The sequence below is a fragment of the Equus przewalskii genome, chromosome 5 (genome assembly GCF_037783145.1).
Source record: "Equus przewalskii isolate Varuska chromosome 5, EquPr2, whole genome shotgun sequence".
Lineage (NCBI taxonomy): Eukaryota > Metazoa > Chordata > Mammalia > Perissodactyla > Equidae > Equus > Equus przewalskii.
In genome coordinates, this window is record NC_091835.1 from 73613468 (window position 1) to 73621032 (window position 7565).

Below are 7565 nucleotides of genomic sequence, written 5' to 3' on the forward strand. Positions count from 1 at the left end.
AGTGCAATTTATTTATAGGACTGAAAGAAAAGTGGAACAGAAGAAGGAAAATATGAATGGTCAAACAAACCACTGGTGAACACACAGGACAGTACATAGACATTGAGATATAGTGAATTTATAATTGATACACATTAAAATAGTCATTGAAAATATTTAACATATTTCATTAGAGATTTGTTGTCCACAGAGCTGTCTAGTTGATTCTAACTGCTACTGACTCTGTGGACAACAGAGCAGAACCCTGCTGGAACTTTTCGAGCCATCCTCTCCCCTTCTTGTACTCTAGCAGGCAATGCTCTGTTGGGATTCATAGAATTTTCGTGGCCAATTTTTTGGAAGTGAATGACCAGTTCCTTCTCCCTAGTCTGTCTAGTCTGGAAGCTCCACTGAAAGCTGTCCACCGTGGGTGACTGCTAGTATTTGAAGTATCGGTAGCATAAATTTCAGCATCACAGAAACAGGCAGCTGGGACAGTGTGACACCCAACAGATGGGAGTTGTGGGTCCCAGCCCAGGAAATGAACCTGTGCCGGGTGGTGAGAGTGCTGGATCTTAGCCACTAGCCCACCATCAGTAGATATCGAAACTGATTTTCTGCTCATGAAAATTCTATTCCTTTGCCTTTATTTTGTATCCAAACAGTGATTCTTTTCATATTTTGTTTCTTAAACTCTTTAGCAATAACACATATAACAATCATTTTTTTGTGATTTTATTGATTACCAGGCATTGATTTTACACTTAAACTATATCTTTTTTCCAAACAGACAACAAAAAAATTTTATGAGGTATTATTCTTCAGCTAAAGAGTTTGAAGCAGAAAGAAGTTAGTTAAGTATCTTGCCTCCTCCACATGTGTTGTTGTGAGCACTGCGTCCTTATTGATTTTCTTAGAGGAAACGGCATGAGTTTCCATCTCACAAAGCATTGTATTTCATTTGAAAAATCCTATGAGACATTTTTCTTCTCAATAACACCTTTTCTCAGACTCCTAGATGCTGACTCGGCTGACTCTCTTTCTTCCTTGATCACTCTCTCATTTTCTTACTTCCTACTTTTATTTTTTTGTTCCTAATTCCTAATCGCTCTCTAGCTTTCTTCCAGGTCTCCTAATATTTCACTTTTAATTGAGACTGATTTATCGCTATTACACTTCTGTCCACAAGCTAATAGGACATCTGCTTTTTAATAATGTGTCAAATTATCTCCAAAGTATTCTAAGGTTGATGAGTGACTATGTTTTAAGGCAATGAAACATACATAGTTCAGCTACCAGGATTCACTCTTCTTAAAGAGTGGAGGAAGAATTTCAATTACAAATAATATTTTGTTGTAACGTGTTCAAAATCCAAAAATAAAATTTGTTAAATAAAAATGGCTAAAAGATCCAAATATGTTAAGACTTTCTTTGAAAACCTGAATTGACATCATATTGCTGAATAATTCCAGAGCATGTCACTAATTAATTCCAGTGATGTATCATCATACTCTAAAAGTCTCCAGCAAGATGTCTGATTGACCTCCCGTTTACTGAGTACCATCATTTCATTGAGTTATTATTCTATAAAGTGAGTTTATAATCTCAGAAGTGTATTTTATTGAAAGATGATGTTGGATCTCATATATTACCAGGTGTAACCCAAATAGTTAAAACAATTTTTTTATGAAACTAATATGGATTTACGTCATTTGGAAACTCCTACCATTAGGAAGCTCAAAATGCAAATCTTAACAAAAAGAGTTATATTGACTTAATGAAAAGTCAATATACATAAAATAAAAAGTAGTTTTCAAATGGCCTAATGTAAAATAAAAGAAGAAAAAGGAACATTAATCAAATACCTTATAAAATATTCAATTAATTATTTGTCATCCAAAATTATCTAGCTATGTTGAAATACACATTTTATTTGAACATTGTTTAAATCTAAGTCAATATTATGTCCATTATATAAATTGCATGTGTTTATGTTGGATAAAATATTTAGTTAATGCTTCTGATTGCTGTGACATTGAAACCATTCTAAATTATTTAAACTTGTTTATTCAAAAAGATGTATTGAATACCCACCACATGGCAGATGCATGTTCTAAATGAGGAGGATCAGTGACTTCTGGTAAATGTTGAACAACTGCCTCTCAGAGGGTGGAGGTGAGGAGTAGATTTGTCAAGTTTGTCAATTTCTATGACGTGAAGTCTCCCGTGATGGCAGATTTCAAGCTGCCCATTATGACCTTACTGAATGCAGAATTGAGGAGAAACACACACAGTTGGCTCTTGGGAAGTGGTATAGGCGGGCTCCACACACCACTGCTGAGGGCACACCATTTTGTCCATAATGCAGGCAAAGATCCCTGTTTTCATGGGGCGAGGGATATGAGAGAATATAGAATAAACAATGAACATAACTCATTAGTAAATTATATAGTATCTTATAATTTAATAAGTATTTTGTAATGGAAGAGAAAATTTAAAAAAAACTTGGAAGTGGGGAGCCACTGTAATTTTAAATCATGTCATTGGGGTGGTAGGCCTTATTGAGGTGACGTTTGGACAGAGACCCAAAGGAGATGAGGTTGTTAGCTATGCAGATATCTGGGAAAGGAGAATTGCAGATTTAAGAAACATTTAGTGTAAATACGGTAAGGCCTAAGGAGGAAAATCATGTTATTTACAAATAAAGACATGTTTCTTCCTTCCTGATACTTTTAAATATAATTGTTTTTTGTCCTAGTGCCCTGGATATAACTTCCAGTAGAATATTGAATAAAAGCAGTGGTAGTGGGCATTTTCATCTTGTAAATGATTTTACCAAGGATGTTACTGTGGCTTCACAGATTAAGCAGGATGTTTGCTGTAATTTTTTTCTTATGAATATTTTCAAATATACACCAGGATAGAAAACTTGAAAAATAGATCCCATGTACAGATCAAGCATATTCGATAAATACAAAGATTTTTCATGTCTGCTTTACTTGTCTTTTTTAGGTTTTTTTCTTTTGTTGGTGTATTTTAAACCCAAACCTAAACATCATACCTTTCACTTCTATATAATTTCAGTATGAATTTCTAACATACATGTTTCCTTTCTTGCTTAACCACAATGCAATTTCCACAGCTTCCAAAATAAACAGAAAAGTTCTCATTATCGTTTAACACCTTGCCCATGCTTGTATGACCCTAATTGTCCCCAAAATATCACTTCATAGTTGACTTGTTCAACTTAGAGCCGAACAAGCAGCATACAGCATACCTGGCTGTGATTACCTATGCAGGTATTTTATGCCACTGATTTGGTCAATGACCTTTATCAGGTTAATAACGTTCTGTTCTCTCTATTTTACTAGAAGATTTTTTAAATCATAAATGGCCACTGCATTTTATCAGAGAGTGTGTTTTTCTTTCTGTTTTACTTTTTTTTCTCTTTCATCAGTTAATATGGTAAACTCCACAAATAGGTTTTCTAAAGATAAGTCACCTTGGAATAAAGTCATGTGTAAAATGAAGTAGTAGATTTGCTGATTTCTTTTAGTATTCTATCTTCTATTTTATGAGTCAAATTGCTGGTGATTTTTCATTTCTCATATTATCTTTTGATATTAAGAATGATATCAAAGTCCACAAAGTAAGTTAGAAATATTTACCTCTTCTTTTCCTCTGGAAATGTTTTATAAGATTATTCTCATTCATGTTCATAATAAAAAATAAAAGTTGGAGTTAAATTTTAAAATCTCACATCTACTATTTAATTTTCACATTTTAGTCAAATTATATTCTAAGTGAAATAATATGTGGGTTGATGTTTACAGAAAAATCTAAGACAGGGGTGGACAAATTACCCTTCATGGGCCAAATTTGGCCCATCATCTATTTTTGTAAAAAGTTTTATTGGAACACACTGCAGCCCATCTGTTTATACATTATTTATAGCTGTTTTCATATGACAGTGGGAGAGTTGAGTAGTTACATCAGAGACTCTATGATGGCCTGCAAAATCTAAAGTATTATTGTACTTCCTTTTACAGAGAAAGTTGGTTGACCTCTGATGTTGATAATCAAAATGCTCACACAGATTCCAAACATTTATAATAACCACTAAGGAGCTGGTATAGAATTTGATAGAAAGCCGGGTCATCCAATAATATGAGCATAGACTTCCTCATATCTTTGGTAATAACTTTACAATTCTTTTAATTCTAAGATCTACAGCTATCTGCGCTTTATGGTATATATTTATTGAGTGATTACCAACCGATAATTATCAATCAAGTCAAACTTTAATATTTTCAAATGCTTCGAGTTTAGCTTAGAAACGATAGTTCTGGCTAAAGGAAGAAAACAGTAACTCCATGACTTCCCAGCAACAGTGGACTTCCTCAGTATTTAATCGTGAACTTTTTTTGTTTGTTTCTCAGTAAATCATAGATTGAGTCTATCAATTGAGTATATATATATGGATATCACGAACAATTTGGCTCAACTGGTTATGATTATAGTCTGTTTTCTCTTTTCAAGAAAAAGAGTTAATAAGGGCAAGCCCAGTGGCACAGCAGTATGCATGTTCCACTTTGGTGGCCCGGGGTTCGCTGGTTCGGATCCCTGGTGTGGACATGGCACTGCTTGTCAAGCCATTCTGTGGTAAGCGTCCCACATATAAAGTAGAGGAAGATGGGCACGGATGTTAGCTCAGGGCCAGTCTTCCTCAGCAAAGAGAGGAGGATTGGTAGCAGATGTTAGCTCAGGGCTAATCTTCCTCAAGAAAGAAAGAAATAAAAAGAGTTAATAAAAGTTTAGGATATTTTTGTGTATCCTTCATTCTCATTTCAGCTTTTTATTTCACGGAAAACAAAAAAAAAGTTTCAGGGTGAGAGTTGTCTGATCTTGTATGATCATTGTAAAAATTCTAATCAGCAAATTTTCCAATGCAGTGTCGTATTCTCATGCATAAATTAGAGTGAACATAAAAGATTATTTTCACAAAAAATCATTCTCTATTTTATATACAGTAAGACTTATTGTTTGCTTCTTTATTCCTATCTATATGGCTTATCACTTAAGTAATTAAATGTATTGTATGTGTAAGCTATTATATTCAAATAGTAATAAATATGAGAAAGTTATAAAACTCTTAGCTATTGATTATCAAAAAAAGCAGCTTAACATCAAGTATTTATTTAAATATACCATTGAGCCACAGCAAATGTAGTTGTATCTGATATCTAGGAATATTTATTTCTTCATGCTTTTGCTAAGAAGTGGTATAGTGTATACGTCAATTACAGGGTTCCAAAAGATAGGGGGTTATTTGACAATTTTCCCTAAGCAAAGATGTAGTCATAATTGTTTTGTAAACTGATAAATTATATGGTACAGAAACTTTAAACTGGGTAATGAAAAATGTTTTGATTGCTCAAGAAAATATAATTACGTTATTCTTTTAGTTATACTGTTTTTCACATAGTTACTAAATGAGCTACAGTATGGAGAAGATAGATCTGTAATGTTCTAAGAAAACTGTCAAATTATGTTTACAGTGCATATACTAAATTAAAAATAATATTCAACATGATTTAATATTTCCTAAATTTCCAGAAAGAGTGTTTCCTTGTCAAATCATAAAACAGTTCTTCCTTGCTTGCTTTCGTTCTGTCTCTTTCTTTCTTTAATTTTTTAAGAATTATTGCGAAAAATTGGAATTAAAAAATGTTTAGTAGAAGGAAATGAGGTCAGTTTCATGGATACAGGGTGAAAAGACCAGCCAAAGGAGGTAACTGCATGATGAAGATTGGAATTTGAATTGGAAAAGGAATATATATACATATGTATGTGTATATTTTCTTTTTATATACGTACTGTATATGAGAAGAATTAGAATTTGAATTTAAAAAGTTATCTATATGTATAAGTATGTATACAGAGAGATGTCTATATCTGTATCAATATGTATATCTATATTCAAATATCCTTAGTAAGCTGCTGGCAATAGAAGCGTAGATAATGATAAGTAACTCTAGAGACGCTATGTGAATATTAATAGATGTTTGTGAAGCCCTGTTTTTCATCTAATTGCCCTTCATTATGCCTCTAATTTATGACAGCACTTTTATTTTTTCATTTGCTTGAGAAGAATACAGTTTTCCTTGCTATGTCCCTGAGGGCTCGCTTGACTTGCTGATTCCTTAGGCTGTAAATAAAGGGGTTCAGCACGGGAGCTACTGAGGTGTTTGCAATTCCCTTGCTCAAAGACACTCTGTCTTTGCTTATGGATTAATGTACATAAAATATAGCTACCATAAGAGATGGAGATGACGATCATATGAGATGAACACGTGGAAAAGGCCCTAGTCCTCTGACTAGTAGAAGAAATTCTTAAAATGGTTCTGATGATATATATGTAAGACAGAATTATTAATGCCAAAGTGAACATTATGGTAAAAACAGCACAAGAAAAACCCACGTTCCCTAGGAATTTTCTGTCTGAACAAGAAAGATGTAGTAAGGGGAAATAATCAGAAGTGAAACAGTCTGTAACATTGGACTTACAGTAATCAAGCTGTATGAATAGCGTGAGTGATGGGAATATGATGAAGAATGAAACTAGCCAGGAAGCAAAGACAAGGAGTGTGCAGACTCTCCGATTCATGATGGTCATGTAATGCAGAGGCTTGCAGATGGCAATATAACAGTCATAGGACATGGCAGCAAGAAGGTAAAATTCAGTGACTCCCAAGAGAATGTAGAAAAATAGCTGAGTCATGCAATCATTAAAAGAAATGTGTTTATCTCCTGAAATAGTGGTGCCCAGAAACTCAGGGATACTGACAGCTATGAATGAAACTTCTAATAAAGAGAAACTTCAGAGGAAGAAATACAGGGCGCCTGGAGGTGGGAATCCAGCATTGTGAGGGTGACAATGGTCAGGTTCCCAGTGATGCTGAGCATGTGGGTGATGAGCAGAAAGACGAAGATCACCACCTGGAGCTTTGGGTCATCTGACAGTCCCAGGAGAATAAATTCTGTTATTTCTGTCTGGTTTCTCATTCTTAGTTTCTTATTTCTTTTTCTCCTGCCAGACCTCTGCGAGAAAGCACAAAGAACAAACCTGAAGAGGGGTTAACACATATCCAAGTGTGGAGCCATAATATGGCTGAAGTTGTATGTCATTTCACCTGCAGGGGAAATGTAAAGCAAATTGATAATGACAATGATCCTCTGATTTCCTCTATTTTACAGGTGATAACTTTTTGGTTGAGGCAGCCTAAAAAAACTCAATATCACAAAGCTTGAAGTGGTTGGGCAGGGATTTGTTCCTAGACTTTCTGCCTTCAAATGTCACCTGTGAACTCGCAGAGATGTGCTCAGGCGGTCCTTTCCCAATAAGAACCATGGTTCTGCTATTGCCCCAGTCCCTGTACAAGTTTCTCAGTCAATGTAAGTTAAAAGTTCAATTACATCGAGAGTCCTCAAAAATTGGAAAGATACTTTATTCTATTTTTGAGTGACTGCTTTGTCCTCAGCCATCTATCAAGTTTTGCTCGCACTCACTTTTTCCACCTCTTACT

General features: G+C 34.5%; 1 pseudogene; it reads right to left on the reverse strand.

Moving 5' to 3' along the window:
- Positions 1–6114: 6114 nt before the first annotated feature.
- LOC103551527 (olfactory receptor 6C1-like) lies at positions 6115–7044 on the reverse strand (annotated as a pseudogene).
- Positions 7045–7565: the final 521 nt, after the last annotated feature.